Source organism: Ictalurus punctatus, chromosome 1, assembly GCF_001660625.3.
Source record: "Ictalurus punctatus breed USDA103 chromosome 1, Coco_2.0, whole genome shotgun sequence".
NCBI classification, from domain to species: Eukaryota; Metazoa; Chordata; class Actinopteri; order Siluriformes; family Ictaluridae; genus Ictalurus; species Ictalurus punctatus.
Genome location: NC_030416.2, coordinates 35,364,068 through 35,385,501, shown reverse-complemented (window position 1 = coordinate 35,385,501; position 21,434 = coordinate 35,364,068). Strand labels below are relative to the sequence as shown.

General features: G+C 45.3%; 1 protein-coding gene across 10 annotated transcripts in view; it reads left to right on the top strand.

The window, feature by feature from the left end:
- The first annotated feature begins 384 nt into the window (after positions 1-384).
- kmt2ca (lysine (K)-specific methyltransferase 2Ca) overlaps positions 385-21,434 on the top strand; it is a 202,640-nt gene continuing 181,590 nt past the window's right edge. For 8 of the 10 annotated variants that reach the window (XM_053684190.1, XM_017481966.3, XM_017481991.3 and 5 more), the window contains exon 1: positions 385-861. The gene's annotated coding sequence lies outside the window, so the exon portion shown is untranslated. The remainder of the gene's footprint in view (positions 862-21,434) is intronic. The other 2 variants (XM_017481997.3, XM_017481936.3) reach the window with 1 other exon arrangement.

The following is a 21,434-nucleotide window of genomic DNA, read 5'->3' as shown; positions in this document are numbered from 1 at the left end:
CTGCGAAATCCTGTACGGACAGAACAGTCCCCTGGCTGTGTTTGTAAATCATTAAAAACCATTAATAAAAAAAAAAATATATCTACTTTATACACAATACGTTTTGGGGGCGGGGCTTTGTGGACGTAGGTGGAAATAGGGGCGGGGTCATTGAGTAAAAAAACAAAAAAAAAAACAATCACTCAAATCTTATTTAAATCCTCCCATTTAACTATTGGAGACGTTTTTATTTATTTATTTATTTATTTATTCGTTCGTTCATTTATTTATTTATTTAAAAACAAATCTTACATAATGCGCCGTTTCTGCGTGTCAGCAGAAGAAGCAGATCCGGTTTCTAAACTCCACTTCCGTGTTTTGGAGAACTCCTCCGTGTGATGACTGAAAGGCCGTTTTACCTCGAGTGCGCCCTCGTGTATCCCTCCGCAGGGTCACTCAGACTTTTTCGTTAACCGTTTAACGGTGTTTCTCGGCGTTTCCTGCGTTTCTGGTCGTTTCTCTTGCTTATATTCACTCACCCGACGCTGTGCTCGAGCATCGTTTAACTTTAAAACCAGCCATTTCGTGGCGAAACCTTTCCGCGTGGACCTATTTGTCCGAGGCGATGACAGGCGGTGCTTCGGTCCCTCTTAAACATGGCCACCATGATGGAGTAAACGCTACAACTTTACTATTCTGATTTTTGTTTTTTGGAGTTTTTTTCTCTCCCTGTCTCACCCGAACGAGGAATGTTTCATCTCGAAACATCTCACCGAACACCTGATCCATGTGAGAGCTTTGGGAAAAGTTTGTTCTCGGATTACCTGCTGAATTAAGTTGGAAAGGAAAGAAGGCGAAAAAAAAAAGAATCGCATCGATTCCGTAAGCAATTTTTCTCCTCTCTCTCTCTCTCTCTCTCTCTCTCTCTCTCTCTCTCTCTCTCGATTGCTCGGGGTGTTTGTTTTATTTGTTAGGTTTCACTGGGTATTTGTGAGTAAACAGGCTTGCTGTTTATTACAGGAACAGAAGGGTATTTAATCAGCACGAATGCAAGCACAAGCAAACAAACAAACAAACACCTTTTGATAGCGTTGCATGAACATTTTCTCCGCGCAGGGAAAGTGATAGTAGTGTAAAGTGTAAAGTAACAACCCGAACACACACCACATGACATCTGGGTTGTTAAATGAATGTCTTCGCGACGATGTAAAACACAAAAGTCAGCTTTATACCCGGAGCCGAGGCGACATTTAGATCAAAGTTCAACACTGGATATGCATGAAAGTGCACTTTAACTGTACACAGCGCGCGTTCAAGTGCAGGCCTGCAGGTTCACTGTGTTTAGGACGAAAATAATGATAGAATTCAGGATTAGATAACCAACACTGTGCCTTTTATCTCAATATCTACAGCTGAACACACTACAAGTACGCGGTGTGGGGCCGTGTTTTTGGTTTCTGTTCGGGTGTAGTGCTAATGGGTCACAAACTACTTATAATGTTGACACACTGTTTAGTACTGTGTGGTTTTGAACGCAGCCTTATGATGCTTTAGTGTATGACGAGTGGCGTTTTTATTCTTAATAAAATAAGGACAGGATCCAGTAAAACTAGTCTATCTAGCTTACTATACTGTCCGATACTATGCTATGCTATAGTATACTATAGTATACTAAAACTGCTTAGAATGGTGAAACGCTGTTTTCTTCTTCTGGTACGTTGTGGTTTTGAACGCAGCTTTACTTTGCTTTAGTGTATAGAGTGGAGTTTATAATCCAAATAAAACATGGACTGAATATAGGTTTGACTAAGGTCTGTTTGTCTGTCTGTCTGTCTATACTATAAACTACTTAAAATGTTGACACACTGTTTAGAACGTTGTTGTTTTGAATATAGCTTTACTTTAGCGTATAGAAAGTGGAGTTTATACTCCAAATAAAACAAGGACTGAATATAGCCTTGAGTAATGTCCGTCCATCCATCCATCTGTCTAACTATCTTACTATCGTATACTATACTATAAACTACTTATAATGTTAACACACTCTTTTGTACGTTGTGGTTTTGAACGCAGCTTTACTTTGCGTTAGCGTATAGAGAGTTGAGTTTATAATCCAAATAACACATGCACTGAATATAGACTTGAGTAAGCTCTAACTAAATCTATCTATCTATCTATCTATCTATCTATCTATCTATCTATCTATCTATCAAATTATCATACTATCCTATCCTATACCATACTATAAGCTACCTATAACAGTAGCACACTGTTTGTACGTTGTGGTTTTGAACGCAGCTTTGCTTTGCGTTAGCGTATAGAGAGTGGAGTTTATAATCCAAATAACCCAAGCACTGAATATAGACTTGAGTAAGCTCTAACTAAATCTATCTATCTATCTATCTATCTATCAAATTATCATACTATCCTATCCTATACCATACTATAAGCTACCTATAACAGTAGCACACTGTTTGTACGTTGTGGTTTTGAACGCGGCTTTGCTTTGCGTTAGCGTATAGAGAGTGGAGTTTATAATCCAAATAACACAAGCACTGAATATAGACTTGAGTAAGCTCTAACTAACTATATCTATCAAACTATCATACTATACTATCCTATCCTGTAATATACTATGAACCACCTATAACATTAACACACTCCTTAGTATGTTGTGGTATTGAACGCAGCTTAACTTTGCATTAGCGTATAGAGAATGGAGTTTATAATCCAAATAACACATGCACTGAATAGACTTGAGTAATATCTATCTATCTATCTATCTATCTATCTATCAAACTATCATACTATACTATCTTGTACTATAAACTACCTATAACATTAACGCACAGTTTGTACGTTGTGGTTTTGAACGCAGCTTTACTTTGCGTTAGCGTATAGAGAGTGGAGTTTATAATCCAAATAAAACAAGGACGGAATATAGGCTTGAGTACAGACTATAATGTCTGTCTATCTATCTTTCTATCTATGCTCTGCTCTACTTTACTTTACTACAAAACACAATGCTCACACCGGTACATTGTGATTTACATTGCTTTAGCGTGTAGAGAGCAGTGTTTATAGCCTTCGAATAAATAACCTAGGGAGTAAATAAATATTGGCTCAGATAATATCTGTGTGTGTACGCTCTCTCAGGAATCAAGGTACCTGCCATGTACTTTTACTTGTCTCTGGAGTGCTGTCATCAAGGGGACATGTTTCGTACCTTTGTGTAATGTGTTATCCAGAACCTTTAAGAAATCATTTCAGGTGCCTGGGTAAGTGGACCTTAAAGTACCCCTGAACTCAGAATAGGTGTTTGGAAGATAAGATTTTTGTACCTTAGTGTTACAGACACCAATACATCAATGTATCTAGGAGGGAAAAAAAAAACATTTGGTGATATTCCAGTTTTAATTTTAATGGTGATAATTGTGTGATGACTCATCCTGTACTAGTCTTGTGTTGGTCCAGTGCCATTCTCTGTAGGAAGGACTGTATACTGATTACGTCCTGCCCGTGGGGAGCGGTGTCTCTCTACAGTAGCAGCTTATTAGCAGTAAACATGGTTTGTTGGTTAGTTTTTGGCTGAAATGTCGCTGCCTCGGACTCGATTCCGCCTGTTACAGACCTTCAAGGTTTCTTTTATTAGTACGTGTCAGTAATGTAAAGTTATCGATCACTCAGGTGCTTCAGATATCTCCCCCGATGCTTTCTGCTTCATACGAGTGTATATTTGACTTTAGATAAAACCTTTTGCCTATCTAACTCGAGATTAGGCTAGTTTGGTGTCGCTAGCCAAGGTAATATTGTATGGGTTTAGCTGCTACAGAGCCTTGAAGAGTCCATTATCTGTCCTTATGCTCTTCTCAGGTCACGTTCACGTAAACGGGAACTCTTATAGACGTTCAAACACCTTGTTTTCCCGCCCAGCGTGAGAGGATGTCCGCGTTTCACTTTCAACCCCTTTAGTAGTAAATATCTGCGTATATCCATTTCCCGCTCGCGCTAACTGAGCGTGTGAGCTAGCGTCTGGAAGAATCGAGAGACCGTCGGCCAATAAGACGCGAGTATTTCCACGTATCTTCCTGTAAACCCCGTCTGATCGGTCTCGTCCCCGTTCACCGAAGATACAAGATGAAACGCCGCCGCCGCCTTTCACCGGCGTTCAGTGACGAACCGCACCGAGCGGAGAATTTATTCAGGGTTAAAGGGGGAAAAAAAATCTTGACGTGTAGTGGCAATGACGTGTAGCTCTAGCGGCAAGCTAGCCTTCTTAACCGTAGTAATGTCGATCTTCTCAAAAGAGCGATCAGTATGGTCAGTGCTGCAGATTTAACAAAGCACCGGGTCTGCATATTAACTGATGTACAGGCGATATTGCGATAAACTAGCGTATGAGTAGTAAAGCGGGACTTTACACCGGGCGGCCGTGTTGATTAGCCGTCGAGGAGTTAAGAAGACTGTTCCCAAGTTGATGAGTTGAAATTGCAAGTGTTTTCTGGTTGTAGGTGGAAAATTACAAGTTATAACTTGGACGCAGTTCACTACTGTTTCTGTCGTTCCTGTCCTTATAGGACGGTGTGATTCCTCGTGGAAAAACCGATCAGGAACGGTACAGTTTAGTTCCCTTTTGACTGAAAAGTCTTCCAAATATATGTCAGCATAGCAGGAGGTGGAAAATAACCTCTGGATTTAAGTGCAGGAAGGCTTCGGGCCTGGACTGAAGAGCTGTCGAGGAGTGCAGAACGTGTTTGGCTTCTCTAGATGTTAAATTTATTTATTTATTTCCAAGGTTTCAAGCTGCAGAGCATATTTGCCTTAATGGTCAATGAAGTAGACATTTGGCTCACCCTCGTAATACAATGGTGGTTTACTTCAGTGTGTGTGTGCGTGTGTGTTTCTCTCTACAAGTGTTTGATCACTGTCTCTTTTCTATAACCCTCTGTATCAGACGCTTCGAGCTACGTGAAGTAGATTTCTCCTGTTTGGAACCGAGTCCCAGCTAAATTTCTGTCACAGCGTATAGAACGCCCCGGGTGCTTTCTGCGTGCTGCGGTAAGGGGAGCTAGAGTCAGCTAGCCGACTAGCACGGGCGAGTTTCTCCCCAATCCCAGTACGTCACGGTTGAGTCACTCTGATTGGACAGTTGGTGAAAATTCCTGATGTCTTAAGTTCTTACGGAGAAACCGTGATGAGAAAATCGAACCGTCCTCGGGACCGACTTGTTCTCCGGATGTCCGTGTGTAAAGACGCTCTCTAACTCTTAAGTGCCGAGGTTTATAGCCGCATGTTAAAGGTGTGCAACAGGAAGGTATATTGGTAGAGTTTAGGTTTGCGTTGGTTGTGTTTCGGCTTTAAATGATGCTTTTCACCACAGTATAATAATTCTGATTATTTGTTAAGTAATGCTGTGATGTGTCTCAGTTGTGTATGATGAAGCTTAAGCTGTGTTTTTTTTTTTTTTTTAAACAAATCCTAACATTACAGTCATGTTTGTGTGATGGGGGTTAATTTTTGCCATTTTGACATTGGTGTATGAGCTTCAGATGGTGTGGGAGAGGATGGTGAGGGTGTGGTGGGGAGAGGATGGTGAGGGTGTGGTGGGGAGAGGATGGTGAGGGTGTGGTGGATGGAGGATGGTGTCAGTGTGGATGGAGAGGATGGTGAGGGTGGTGATGGAGAAGATGGTGATGGAGAGGATGGTGAGGGTGGTGTGGATGGAGAGGATGGTGTGGGTGAGGATGGTGTGGATGGTGAGGGTGGTGTGGATGGAGAGGATGGTGATGGTGATGGTGTCGATGTAGATGGAGAGGGTGGTGATGGTGAGGGTGGTGTGGATGGAGAGGATGGTGTGGGTGAGGATGGTGTGGATGGTGTGGGTGGTGTGGATGGAGAGGATGGTGATGGTGTCGATGTGGATGGAGAGGGTGGTGTAGATGGAGAGGGTGGTGAGGGTGGTGTGGATGGAGAGGATGGTGTGGGTGAGGATGGTGTGGGTGGTGTGGATGGAGAGGATGGTGATGGTGATGGTGTCGATGTGGATGGAGAGGGTGGTGTAGATGGAGAGGGTGGTGTGGGTGAGGATGGTGTGGATGGAGAGGATGGTGATGGTGTCGATGTGGATGGAGAGGATGGTGATGGTGTCGATGTGGATGGAGAGGATGGTGATGGTGTCGATGTGGATGGAGAGGGTGGTGTGGGTGAGTGTGGTGTGGATGGAGAGGGTGGTGTGGGTGAGTGTGGTGTGGATGGAGAGGGTGGTGTGGGTGAGTGTGGTGTGGATGGAGAGGGTGGTGTGGGTGAGTGTGGTGTGGACGGAGAGGGTGGTGTGGGTGAGTGTGGTGTGGATGGAGAGGGTGGTGTGGGTGAGTATGGGGTGGATGGTGATGTGGATGGAGAGGGTGGTGTGGATGCAGAGGATGGTGTGGTGTGTTGGTAGTGTTCTCCCCCTTTAACACTGGACTTGTCTGCAGAAGCAGCAGATCGTTAGTGTGTAATGTGAATCAGGTGTGTTAAATGAGGTGGAGTGTTAAACTGCAGTGTCTCTGTGAGACTCTCACTCCAGCTTTACCAGGTTTGCTGAATTCAAGTGCTTTTTTCCAGAGGTTTAAAAAAAAAAAAAAACCCTTAACAAATCTACAGATTTCTTTTACAGATGATTTTTTTTAATGTTATATATTTGGTATTTATTTTTTAATAATTTTTTTTTCCAAAATATTAAATGCAAAAAAGATTTTTTTTAGATCTTCAGATAATAATAATAATAATAATAATAATGAAATGTATTGTGGTATTTTTCTCAAACTGACGACTGTTGTGTAGCAGTCTGTTAGCGAGCCTCTGTGGTGTGATTTTATCGTGTATTAGTGCTGGGGATATGATGATTTAATCTCAGTTTCCTGATAAATCCTCACCATACGCTTTTCTGAGATATCGATCAGCGCTATCGTGATATCAACTTATTATTCGTAAAAAAAAAAAAAATTTGTAATAATTTCAAACTTGCACATTTATTGTATGATGTCTCTGAATGTTGGAGGTAAGAGAAGGTCGCGGCGCTTGTCGTGACCGCGGTGCACGTAGGTGAAGGGGAAGTAGATCTTGATTGACCACATGTGCACTTCCTAACCATACGGCAATGTGAGATCACTAAACTCATGACGTTTATTACTAAATCGGGGACGATCGCCGAATCGACAGCAGGTACGATCGTAAACCGATTTAACAGCTGATCCGTGCTGTCGTGATGCATTTAAACCACGTGGCCTGTGGGAGGAAAGGGTACACAAATACATGTATTGTTTCCTTTGTGCTCCTTCGGGAAGAAATACAGGTCCGATTTTCATGCGTCTCTAACAATCGTGTTGCTTGTTCGTCTGTATTTCTGAGACGATGCCTATTTCGGTACATATTTTAGTTTCCTCAAATATTCCCTTTCATGTAGTGTGTTATATATGTAGCTGTCCGAATGTAAAAAGTCTGTAAAGTTTCAAAAATCAAAGCGCACGACAAACTGAGTCATCGACTCCCAAAAGAAGGAATCGATTCTGAACAGCTGAATTGACTCGTTAGTGATTCCAGACTTTACTTCCTGTACTAACCCTACGTAGGTTCGTAACAAAAAGCCCCGCCTCTGGTCTTCATCGGCCGCTCGCTGACAGCGGTAGACCGATCACGACGGACTGGGACGTCTGACCAATCAGAGCAGAGTATGCTCTCTGAAAGGAGGAGTTTAGAACGAATCCTTTAGAACGGATCACTTAACGAGTCGTTTGTGTCACGGGGTGGTGGGGGGGGGGTAATTAATGCTGCAGTTTAAATTATGAGCATTATTATTAAAGTGTTTTTTGACCTCGGATGCATGTAAATTTATCATATGAGACCTTTAAAGCAAAATTAGCATTAGCATTGCGTTCAGCAAAGGTCTCATTTACCAACAAACATCACTGTAAAAGACCGTGCAGTTGCCATTTTGGCAATTCAAGTAGTATCCCTAATCGAAAATCGAGCGTGTTAGCCTGCAGCGATCACAAGAGAAATCCTGTACGGACTGATAAACTCTGAAACAGAGTCGTATAACGTGTTCGACTGAAATTGGTAATTCCAACATAAACGTCCCTTCTACTCGGAATTTCTACTCGGAAACCCGGGACTGTCCCCTTGACCCCGAGTTCAGCAAGTGACGACAAATCAACATGGCTGCTCACTATAGATGAGTTACACCGTATATACACACACATTAACTCTAGACCAATCAACATGCAGATAGTGTACGTCACTCGTTACCGTTAGTGGACTGGCTTGGTGCTGACAAAAAGAGGAACACGGAGGCATCCATTTAAACAAATTATTATTGTTATTATTATTATTATTATTATTATTATTATTATTTGTTCATGTCCCACTTCAGAGGACCGTGGAACACGGCGTTAAGCTGGCAGGTCGGAGGCACTGCGTCTGTAGTCGATCGATTTATAATAAGATGGCTGATTAAAACCAGGTTAATAGAAGAAGAAACGCCTTTCTCGTGCAGGACTGCTGACGAGGTAGAAGTGGATCTGTGCCATTTCAGAATCCTTCATTCACCTTCGGTGCGCAGGTTCTCCTGATCAGGGATACACAGTGCATCCGCAGTCTATCCTGGGATCACTTTAGGCTGGAAATCTGCCCTGGATTGCCCGCCAGTCCATCAGCATACACACTCCTTTACAGCCAGAGGGGCAGTTTACTGCAACGCAGTCACTCCGTTTGCAGGCGCGTGTTTAGGAGGTGGGCGGCTGGGGATCGGGTGGTAGAGCGGGTCGTTCACTGATCGTACGGTCGGGGGTTCGATTCCCGGTCCACGTGACTCCACGTACTGAAGTGTCCCTGGGCGAGACGCCGAACCCCGAGTTGCTCCCGATGGCAAGTTAGCGCCTCGCATGGCAGCTCTGCTACCACTGGTGTGTGTGTGTGTGTGAATGGGTGAATGAGACCCGGAGAACCCGGAGAAAACCCGCACGGACCTGAGACGTGGAAATGTGAAATTCCACAGAGTTCTGGAGCTTTTCCCGACACACACGTCACTATATTTGATGCAGTGTAAAATGCAGTATTACTGGCTACTCACACCTCCTCTACAACCACACATAGACCACGCCTCCTTCGCTTTGACCCGTGTAGTGATTAGCATCTGAATCTGTACATCCCTGGCCTGCTTACGCCGTATTTCCCCGCCTCGCTGTCGTACTGGATTGACTCGGATCCGTCCCCGTATTTTGTAAAAGGAAAGGAGAAAAAAAAAAAAACCCCTGGCACCTGGGACTAATGACCGCATTTTTACCGCCGCCATTAAACAGGGATTAAACGTAACTCGAGCCTTTATAGAGCTGTTTTATTTCATTTGAGCAGCTGGGCAGCTAACACGGCATTAAATAGTATGAAATACTGAGTACGGACATGACGTAGAGATCGGGATACACACTTACAGGACTCTCGTGATAGTCTTAATATTTCCAGCGCTCAGGAAGTGTGTGTGTGTGGAAAGAACTGTACATGTACAGCGTGCGCTCTCGATACACATACTAACCAGAGGCACCGAGATCGTCCTATAGATCTGTACATCGTTTAGGATGAGTGTAGGTTCGACCACTGATCGGTCCAACGCAGTTCTCCTGATCAATTCCGTAACAACACGCAGGAAGTCATCCTTCCCAGGTCTTTTTCTGGCTTCGCAGCTTCAGCCCAGCGTTTACCGTTCCAGTTTCGTTTTAATCTGACACGCTCCCGCAAAATCCTTACACCACGTTCCGGTCAAGGTGAATCCAAAATGGCTTTCCTGTTCGCGTCCTGGCACTATAACTGTGGACCAGTTTCTCAGGTGGCGACTTTAAGCACGGGTGAGTGCGTTAAAAGAAACAAAAGAAGTGGAGCGGGCTCTCAAAGGCAAGCGTGCCAATACTTTAGAAACACAATTTTTTTTAAATTAAATTGGAAATGAAGAGGAGAAACATTCACTTAAGCATAGCCAACGGTGCCAATACTTTTCTCTTTAACGGCGATACGAATCTTGCGTGTCAGATACATTTAAAAAAAAATGGATTAAGAGCTTTTTAAAAGTAGAATTCATCAGCTCGTCACAATACTAAGTATTTTGAAGTGTTCTCCTCCAGGACCGTTAATCAGCGTAACTGTGTTGGGCCAATCAGCAGTATTTGTAGCTCCGCCCACACGCGTACGTCGCGTTAAATAAAATCGTTATCCGTCACACAGGATCGTAAATATCCCGGTGTAGTCTGTCGTTATCCGGCGTTCTTATCCCGTCTGAACCGTCGAGACGTTTCTCGCCGCGACCGCGTCACGTCGTTAGGATATTTTGCGACGTGTCGTATCCGGTAATGAATAGTAGCGTTCCGGTTGTTTATGTTCTGAACAGGAGTGACGGCGAATTTAACGTAAGCGGTAAATGGCTAGCTACATTTTTCACATTCGTCTAGCTAGCTAGTTCGCGCAAACGAGCACCGCGCCGACTAACTAGTACTTCGTTAAAAGTAACTGTTAATTCACGCCGATCAGGACGTGTTCAAATTAGTCACTTTTAAGGTATTTTTAATTTGCGTACATAACTTCGCTCACATCAGGTTCTATCTGCTGTAGCTTTTATTTAAAAAAAAAAAAAAAAAAAAAAGTCTTAAACTCGATGAAGCGACACGACTGACGACGAAGCCGTCTCATTTCCTTCCACTATCTGTATGTCGGAATTTATTTATTTATTTTTTAAAAACGTATCGTTACTTTTAACGCAACAGGCGAAAGGTGCGTCTCGGTCGGCTCCGTAGTTCAGTAGTCAGGGCACGGATTAGCGCGGCGGCCATTTTAAGGGTTGCCTCAATCGCAGAACCCTTCCAGTGAGCCAGAACGTGCGCTAACCTTAAAAATTTAAATAAATTAATTTAAAAAAAATCCCACAATGCACCGCAAAAACCAGGGCGCATCGATGCTCATGATGTTCCCTTACTGGAAATCACGTCATGTTTTCTGAAGCCTCTCAGAGCGCGAAAAAAAAAAAAATCCGCTAGTGAGCCTACGTTTCTGCTTGAAGTACCGAGACAGAACCGAGCAAATTCATATGATCTGTAACGTCAGAGATATCGGTCCTGCCTGTCCATGAACGCCAGCGCGTGGATGATGTCACTACTCGATGTGTACTAAGCCAGGGTTCTCATCAGTGCCCCACCTCGCGTACGCCGCATACCGATTCTCCAGCTCGGAAGCCGATCGAGTATCCGTATCCGGCGAAGACGGTAACCGGACGGCTCGCCTTGTGGTAGAAACGGAGGATCGTGGGTAATTTTGCACCATGTTGTGGGAAAAGCGCTACAGCAGAAAGGCGTGGACGAAGGAGCCGGACTTATTTTCCAGCAAAGAGACGAAGAAGTGGACGTCTGAAGAAACGAAGCACCCCGGGGTTTGGAGATCCTGACCGCCGTGCCGCGAAAGAAAATGACAGGAGAGCGACCGCTTTATCCAGCGCGTTTCAGAACAATTAACCGACCGTCCGCTTCGTGACCCCGCCCTCCTGTAATTTTCAGCGTCGGAGCACCGATCTCAAACTTTCAGCCATTTATTTATTTATTTTATTCATTTTTTTAAAAAAAAGTATGTTCTCTTTCATGACTGGGACCGACGAAGCCGTGGTTTTAATTTCGGACCTCACGTGAAGCGTGGAATGTTAAGTCACTCGGCTCTGCCTTAAACCGGGCCAAGCTCCCCTCTTTATTTATCCATCCCTTGACCTTTTTAGCTGGGAATTATACCTAGAGAACCGCTGACCTTGTGCTTTTGGCACGCGCTCACACACACACACACACACACACACACACGCGCACACACACACGGCGGCAACTGAGGTTTGGCTCTTAGCATTACCACAGAAGTTTACACAGGCCAGGGTTCACTGATACCGCTGTAAAAATCCCAGACCACACCACAGACGACTCGCTTACTGAAACGTAAACAGCCGGGCGGGATCGGAGTGCGGAATACGAGCGCCGCGGACAACACGGGCGAGTGGTTTTTTTTAAAAAAAAATTTTTATCCTGTAATATCGGTTACACGCGGCATGCGTTCAGGGCATAAAAACATGCCGTTTTCTCTCTAAATTGAACGGCTCCAGAACCGAGAGATCCACGGGCTCCAGATATTTCTGTATTTAACTCGCACGCTTCCGTCATTAATTGCATCGATGAGCATCTCGCTAGGCTAACTACTCGTCCGATAGCCGATCCGTCCCGTCTGCTGTCCTTTTTTTTTTAATTTTTTTTTTTATATGCGCTATAAGTAAGGAATAAACCTACTGTCATGTGAACAAATAAGTACACCCCATGGAAATGGTTGGCCCTTTTATTTATTTATTTATTTATTTATTTATTTATTGCATATTTGGACGAGCAAACATTTCGATCCTCTTTGAAGCAGTGCCTATTAATAAAGTCGATAGACTTTAGACCATATCAAACGGCATAAGATTGACATTTTGCAGTAATTTTCACAATTTAAATGAGCAAAAAAAACCAGATCGGTCGCATGGAAAAAGTAAGTACACCCCTACTCTGTGATTAGAACCTGCTCAGGGAGTGCAGGTGGAACCGGTGTTATTTATACCCCTCTCGTATCTAGTGTCTGGTGTTCCCTTTATTGTTGAGGTGTGTGGTTGTGGATGTCTATGAGTCTGGCAAGGGATTTAGAAAGATCTCCAAATTATTTGAAATGCATCATTCCACTGTAAGGAAAAAAATGGCGCAGATCTCAAACGATTGCCGGTTTGTCCAGGACTGTCTGTCCCAGAGCAGACCGTCGGTTGTTGTGAAAGTGCACGCGTCTACAATCGGGAAGAGATTGCACAGATTTGACCTGCATGGGAGGCGCGCCAGGAAAAAGCCTTCGCAAGACTTCAGTTTGCCAATGAGCATACAGGGAAAGACCGGGCCTTTTGGATTACCGTGCTCTGCACAGACGAATCAAAGATAGAGTTGTTTGGCCACAGTAACAGCAGACATGTCACGCAGACCAAAGACAGCTTTTCAGGAGAAGCGCCTCATACCAACTGTGAAGCACGGTGGTGGAAATGTTATGGTTTGGGGTTGCTTCACTGCGTCAGGGACTGGACCGCTTGCAGTCGTTGATTCAATTATGAGTTCTACATCATATCAGAGCGCTTGAAGATAACGTGAGGCCGTCTGTCCGAAAGTTGACGTTGAACCGACAGTGGACCTTTCAACAGGATAACGATCCTAACCACGTGAGCAAATCCACCAAGGAGCGGCTCAGAAAGAAGAAAAGCAGGGTCGTGGATCGGCCTAGTCAAAGACGTGATCTGAATCCTATTGAAATGTTGGGGGGGGGGATCTGAAACAGGAAGTACATGCAAGAAAACCCTCAAACATCTCACAACTGAAAGAATATCGCATGGAAGAGCGGTAAAAAGTTCCCACAAGCCTGGTGGACAATTATGCAAAACGCCTACAAGAAGTGATTTCTGCTAAAGGAGGAAATACTAGCTTCTGAGGCCAAGGGTGTACTTACTTTTTCCATATTTCAGTCGAATAAATGATTGAAAAAGCTCATTCTCCCCTCCGGTTTTGTCCGAGTATATCAGCTTTATTAATCGGCACCGTTTCAAAGATGATCAAAAGTTTGCCCGCCCGACTATGCACAAAAACGTCAACAATTTGCACGGGGTGTACTTATTTTTTCACACGACCGTCATGTCACGACTCTCCAAGACATTTCTACTGTAAGCTCCATGATGTGTATCACAGTGTGTGTGTGTGTGTGTGTGTGTATATATACGGTAGGTTTGCTCGCACACTGCCTCGATGCATTCGTGCCGCATTTTTTTTTTTTAATACAAATTTTTTTTTTTAAACTGAAAAGGAGAATTTGGGGGCGGGGCTATAAACCTTTTACAGTTCAAAAGATACAGGTGCAAGAATTTTTACAAGTATTTTTATATTTAAAATAAATACCTGTACTTAAGCGAATAAACAATCTCGCTTATCTGCAAAATTTAAGAAGAGCGTTAGAATTGTTAAGATTCATAAGTCTGTCGATCATCATATCCTATCATATCTTATTGTACTTTTTAATTGTTTAAATTGGATTGTTTTGAACTGTTTCTCACGGGGCGGGGGACCACGGCGACTTTTTCAGTTGAGTTCTTCACGTTCAGCATGTTGGACAAGTTCTCAGACCAGTCCGTGCAGTCAGAGGAACGGCTCAGGAGCACGGTTTATTATTATTATTATTATTATTATTATTATTATTATTATTATTTTTTCCGTAGCGCCTATCGAGATCCCGTTCAACACCTCCTGTAATTTCAGCAACCACGTGCGATCTGACTGCTCAGAAGGTGTTACTCATTTTCCATAACAGCGGCTCCGACATTGGCGCAGGTTTCTATCGACACCCCGCCGTTTCTATAGCGACGGATCATCCACGAGCCTGGCGGCTCCTTCCATACAGAGAACTTCACGGCATCGACGAACACGCGCGTTTTACATCCGCTCACGTGGCGAAATTCTCCGTAGGTAGACATTTTATTTAACATTCATGGAAGGAGTCTCCAGTCACAGCTGTATCTTTTACGTTTTCTGACCTCCTCCGGACCTGAGCTCTTACGTTCCTTCTTTGCGGTGTCTCGGGAACACGCTGCTGCATTTTTAGAGGAAGGTAAAAGAACGAGTGAGACGCCGGTGAGGGGAAACACTGCGTATGGCTGGCCCGAAGACCAGGAACTAACTCGTAACATTCCTATAACGTAACTATAACGTGGATTTTATCGCCGCGAGGCACCGCTCGCTGCGCTATGAAGTCAGCGGTAGGCTTTCCTACTAGTAACGCTCATGGTTGGGTGGTGCGACCGGCATTCCACTTTTGACGACAAACCGGTTTTCTTGCCGCTAAAATGAAACGTCCCGGAGGCAGAGCGCTCGTGAAGAAGATTCTCCACTGTGTATATACGCATGATATCCTACAAGATGAAGGAGAAGCAGTGTGCGATCTTCGCCATCGCGGCCGTCTGTGTCTGGCGAAAGAGCGGGCGGCGTTTAGCTTCGCTCCTTGGCCTCCGCGTTTCCCTTAGCGGAGCGTCTGGCTCGGCCTCAGATCCTCGCCGCTTCCGCTAGCGAGCGCGGGAGACTACGGATCGCGCAGTGCTTTATTCCTCGCTTAAATATTCACCGAACCCTGCTGACGGTTCCTAAAGTCGGAGCTTTAAATAAATCGGAGGAAAGCTTCCTTTTTTTAACGTATCGACCGTTCCTGCCGTGTAATGACACTCGGGATGAGTACTGCGTCCTCCTACGCCATCCCCTGGGACAAATCCCCGACGTTGGGTTTGATGTCCGTTTTGGCGATGATCTTCTCCCGAGTCCGAAATCGGAGGCAAGTTCACGTCGAGTCTGTGCGTAACTGTGCGTTTCACGGCCGCAGTTTCACCGCGTCGGCCAAACCAAGTCTCTAACGAGTGTCGGGGTCCGACTCGGGCGTCAGTCCGGGTCAGACCGACTGTGTTTCGGCGCCGCTGGTGGTGCCATTATTATCCTCATTAATTCATTATCTAGCCCACCAAAGCTCTCGTGTGATTGATCGCCCAGGCTGTCTCTTGGTTGCCTGCCAACCGTCTCTCCTAGTCTCCGGCTAGGAGCTGTGGTGTTCTACACTTTCACGTAGACCCTTTCTTAAATAAATAAATAAATACATTTTTAAATATCTGACTTTTAACATTAAATGTCAGTCGAAGCTAGTGTTTAACATCAGAAGTGAGCGAAGAACCGACTCCGAATTAACTCCGGGGTCTCTAGCAACCGTTTTCTCTCGGATCGTGTGACTAGGAAGCATCGTGGTTACGCGGTGCCGGTCGTATGATGAACGGCGGAACACGCAATACCGTGTCGTACAGCTAACCCTGGCTAGCTCGTTAACGCCGTTTGCAGATTCCTCGTCCTGCTTAGCAACAATCCGTCCTGAAGATGTGTTTATCTTTTGAGCTTGACTTTAAACGGCGTACACAGTATACGTATTCTAAAAAGCCCAGGTTCTGCCGGGAAGGTAACTGTTGGCGTCCTGTAGACTTCTCCTCGGCGAGATCACCGCGGATTTCGGCCGAGGCGCGTCACGTGACCTCGTCACGACGCGCGTTCAGCCGGAGCCGCCTTCGATTCACGTGCGTCGGAAACGCGTACGGTTACACGGTCTCGTTCACCGACGAACATCGCCGTGAAAAACCGCGCAAAACAATACCGCCTTGTAGAGATCCACCAGGGCTACACAGTTTAGCTCACAAGTCGCTACACGCTGTTATTTCCCTTTCTGGTGCTCTTTAACGCGCTCGGACTCTCGTCGGTGTACGGAGATGCGTTGAGAGTTCAGTACCTGTGAGTGTGTGTTGAGATCTGTCCCGACGTCAACCCTGGTGTTGGTAGGAAATGTGGTTTCTACTCTGTGTCATCTATACCCACTGCCGAATAGGCCACTCCCACAATCACAAAGTTTTTGTCAGCGAGTAAAGATCCTCCTTTACGCCCCTTGTGGTAAAGTCCGGTATCTCTGTGGCACGTTTTAACGGATTGTGATGGGTTCAACTCCTATAGGACTTTTTTAATTTTAATTAATTTTTAAATATTTTATTAAATTTTTTTTTTTTGGGGGGGGGGGGTATCGCGTCTTGTTCCTTCCTCCGTTGCTTCCGTGCCGATGGCCGTACTAAAAGTCGTAGCTTTAAACGAATTCCTACTTAAGAACTCGGGACGGTCTCCTCGACACCGAGTTCAGCAAGTGACGTCAAGTCAAAATGGCCGCCCGGAGCACCGTCCGTAAATAAAGCGGCACTTGTTCACTTTTAAATGAGCTCTAACGCGTGCATTCGCAGCATATCGCCACAGTTCACCGGATGGCTTCTTGCTAACAGAAGACGAACCTTGAGGCCAATTCCCGAGGGCGTTCGATAAATCACGGTCGTAAATACGGGTCCGTGCGTGATCGGTGTCAACGTTGACCGACGACTCAGGAAGGAGGAATTACGGATAACTACTAAACGGGGTGTACGTGCGCAAGGCGGAGGATATAAAACCGGTTTAAACGGGTTCTGTGTGGAGGAGTGGGTGAAAATCCCTCTGTTCTTCTCTCCTGGATAGGAGTCGCACAGTATAAAGCAGTAGATCATTCTAGAAACCCGAGTTTTGTAAAAATGCCTTTTAAAGAGAAAGGACTCTGCGACAGACCTGCTTGTTTATTTCACATATTAATATTAACTCCTACGCGGAGGGTGCCAATACTTCTGGAAAGCACGGCCGTTGTGGCACCACCTTCAGGGGCGCGAACCCAAAAAGGCGTGTGTGTTTTATTAAGTGGAACGGGAATGTAAAATGTCTTTATTTGGATAGTTTGGACTCACTCGAGTGCTTGTGTACTGTAAGTGATTAGTATTTAATGTAGAGGCAATCAAAACAAGAGAGCAGAGGATTCTGGGATACATGAATTTTCTTCTGTGAGCATTGAGAATCAACCTGATAGAGTGTGTGTCTGTGTGTGTGTGTGTGTGTGTGTGTGTGTGTGTGTGTGTGTGTGTGTGTGTGTGGTGCCGTTTTTCCTGCTAGCGAGTCGGCACGAGCTCAGAGACGTGCTGCAGGAAGAGCCAGGGCTGAATGACTCACCCCCCCAACCCTCCTCTGTCCTGATTGGTTAGAAACTTACAAACCGCTCCAGAGAGACTGAGAGAGAGAGAGACACGTATGTATGTCTCTCTGTGTGAGAGAGAGGGACAGAGAGAAACAGAAACGCAAGCAGTGGAAGAGAGACCGACACATGAAGGGGAGAGAGATGAACACCGAGAGAGAGAGATGCAGAGAGAGCGAGATGGAGAAAGACACCAGGAGGGAGAGAGAGATGCGTGCACAGAAAGACAGGGAGAGAGAGACGCGCGGAAAGGCAGACACCTGGGGGAGTGGGGGCACGGGATAAAGAAAGACAGACACGCTGGGAAAGGGCGAGCGCAGGACCTGCATAGAAAGACAGCAATAGAGAGACACATGCACAGAAAGTTAGTGAGTGAGAGAGAGAGAGAGAGAGAGACAGAAACACAGCCACCTAAGGGAGAGGGAGCAAGATGGAGAAAGACACACATGGGGAGAGAGAGACGTACACTGAGAGACACGCAGAAAGACAGACACATGGGGTGAGCATGAGAGAGCGAGGCTTGCATAGACAGGAAGAGAGAGACACATGTACAGGAAGACAAGAAGAGAGACACATGTACAGGAAGACAAGAAGAGAGACACATGTACAGGAAGACAAGAAGAGAGACACATGTACAGGAAGACAAGGGGAGAGAGACACGTGTACAGGAAGGCAAAAAGAGAGAGACACATGCAAAGAAATACAAGAAGAGAGAGACACATGCACAGGAAGACAAGGGGAGAGAGACACATGTACAGGAAGACAAGAAGAGAGACACGTGTACAGGAAGACAAGGGGAGAGAGACACGTGTACAGGAAGACAAGGGGAGAGAGACACGTGTACAGGAAGACAAGAAGAGAGACACGTGTACAGGAAGACAAGAAGAGAGACACGTGTACAGGAAGACAAGAAGAGAGACACGTGTACAGGAAGACAAGGGGAGAGAGACACGTGTACAGGAAGACAAGGGGAGAGAGACACGTGTACAGGAAGACAAGGGGAGAGAGACACGTGTACAGGAAGACAAGGGGAGAGAGACACGTGTACAGGAAGACAAGGGGAGAGAGACACGTGTACAGGAAGACAAGAAGAGAGACACGTGTACAGGAAGACAAGAAGAGAGACACGTGTACAGGAAGACAAGAAGAGAGACACGTGTACAGGAAGACAAGAAGAGAGACACGTGTACAGGAAGACAAGAAGAGAGACACGTGTACAGGAAGACAAGAAGAGAGACACGTGTACAGGAAGACAAGAAGAGAGACACGTGTACAGGAAGACAAGAAGAGAGACACGTGTACAGGAAGACAAGAAGAGAGACACGTGTACAGGAAGACAAGAAGAGAGACACGTGTACAGGAAGACAAGAAGAGAGACACGTGTACAGGAAGACAAGGGGAGAGAGACACGTGTACAGGAAGGCAAGAAGAGAGACACGTGTACAGGAAGACAAGAAGAGAGACACGTGTACAGGAAGACAAGAAGAGAGACACGTGTACAGGAAGACAAGAAGAGAGACACGTGTACAGGAAGACAAGAAGAGAGACACGTGTACAGGAAGACAAGAAGAGAGACACGTGTACAGGAAGACAAGAAGAGAGACACGTGTACAGGAAGGCAAGAAGAGAGAGACACCTGTACAGGAAGGCAAAAAGAGAGAGACACATGCAAAGGAATACAAGAGGAGAGAGACGCATGTACAGGAAGACAAGGGGAGAGAGACGCATGTACAGGAAGACAAGGGGAGAGAGACACATGCAAAGAAATACAAGAAGAGAGAGACGCGTGTACAGGAAGACAAGGGGAGAGAGACACGTGTACAGGAAGACAAGGGGAGAGAGACACATGCAAAGAAAGACAATGAGAGAGACACATGTACAGGAAGACTAGGGGAGAGAGACACCTGTACAGGAAGGCAAAAAGAGAGAGACACATGCAAAGGAATACAAGAGGAGAGAGACACATGTACAGGAAGACAAGGGGAGAGAGACGCATGTACAGGAAGACAAGGGGAGAGAGACACATGCAAAGAAATACAAGAAGAGAGAGACGCGTGTACAGGAAGACAAGGAGAGAGAGACACGTGTACAGGAAGACAAGGGGAGAGAGACACATGCAAAGAAAGACAATGAGAGAGACACGTGTACAGGAAGACTAGGGGAGAGAGACACGTGTACAGGAAGACTAGGGGAGAGAGACACATGCAAAGAAAGACAATGAGAGAGACACATGTACAGGAAGACTAGGGGAGAGAGACGCGTGTACAGGAAGACAAGGGGATAGAGACACATGCAAAGAAAGACAATGAGAGAGACACGTGTACAGGAAGACTAGGGGAGAGAGACACGTGTACAGGAAGACTAGGGGAGAGAGACACGTGTACAGGAAGACTAGGGGAGAGAGACACATGCAAAGAAAGACAATGAGAGAGACACATGTACAGGAAGACTAGGGGAGAGAGACGCGTGTACAGGAAGACTAGGGGAGAGAGACGCGTGTACAGGAAGACTAGGGGAGAGAGACGCGTGTACAGGAAGACTAGGGGAGAGAGACGCGTGTACAGGAAGACTAGGGGATAGAGACACATGCAAAGAAAGACAATGAGAGAGACACGTGTACAGGAAGACTAGGGGAGAGAGACACGTGTACAGGAAGACTAGGGGAGAGAGACACGTGTACAGGAAGACTAGGGGAGAGAGACACATGCAAAGAAAGACAATGAGAGAGACACATGTACAGGAAGACTAGGGGAGAGAGACGCGTGTACAGGAAGACTAGGGGAGAGAGACGCGTGTACAGGAAGACAAGGAGAGAGAGACACATGCAAAGAAAGACAAGAAGAGAGACACATGTACAGGAAGACTAGGGGAGAGAGACGCGTGTACAGGAAGACGAGAAGAGAGGGTGAGAGACAGACAGATACACGGGGAGAGGGGGTGGAGAGAGAGACACATTCTGACGCACACTTTACAGTGAATGCCGCAGTGTCTCTTCTCCTGAAAGCAGTTTTAATTCCTCTTCTGTTCATCTGCACAAATTTGGTATTTTGTGTGAATTTTAAATAAATAAAAATTCAGTGAAGGTGTTTCTTTTGTGTTGATGTTTTTCACAGTGGAGGAGGAAGTGCAGCTTCCTGGGAAAGAGATTGAGAGAAAGAGACAGACACCGTGTGAGAGAGACAGACAGCTCTCTGGAGTGCAGTACCCTCCACTAATATTGGCACCCTTGGTAAATTTGGGTAAAGAAGGCTGTGAGAAATTGTGTAATGTTTAACCTTTTAATCTTTTGTTAAAAGAAAAATCGCAAAAATACTCTGCTCTCACGGATATCAAACAATTGCAAACACAACACAGGTTTATAAAGTAATATCTTTGTTAAATATAGGTGTGCAACAATTATTGGCACCCCTATGAGTTCATGTGAGGAAAAATATATTTGAAGTATATTCCCAATTGATATTTAAGAAATAAGTCGTGTCTCGGGGTCAGAAAGTCTCCAAAACTACAATCTGAAGTCACCGACATCACCACAAGCTGTTTGGAAGGGTTTGAAGAAAAAAGCCTCTACTCTCATCCAAAAACAAACTCGAGCGTCTTCAGTGTGCAGACACGACTGGAACTTCAAATGGGATCGGGTTCTACGGTCAGATGAAACCAGAATAGAGCTTTTTGGTAATAAACACAGAGGAGGTTTTGGAGCACACAGAGAGGTAGCCGTATGGAAAAGTCCCTCA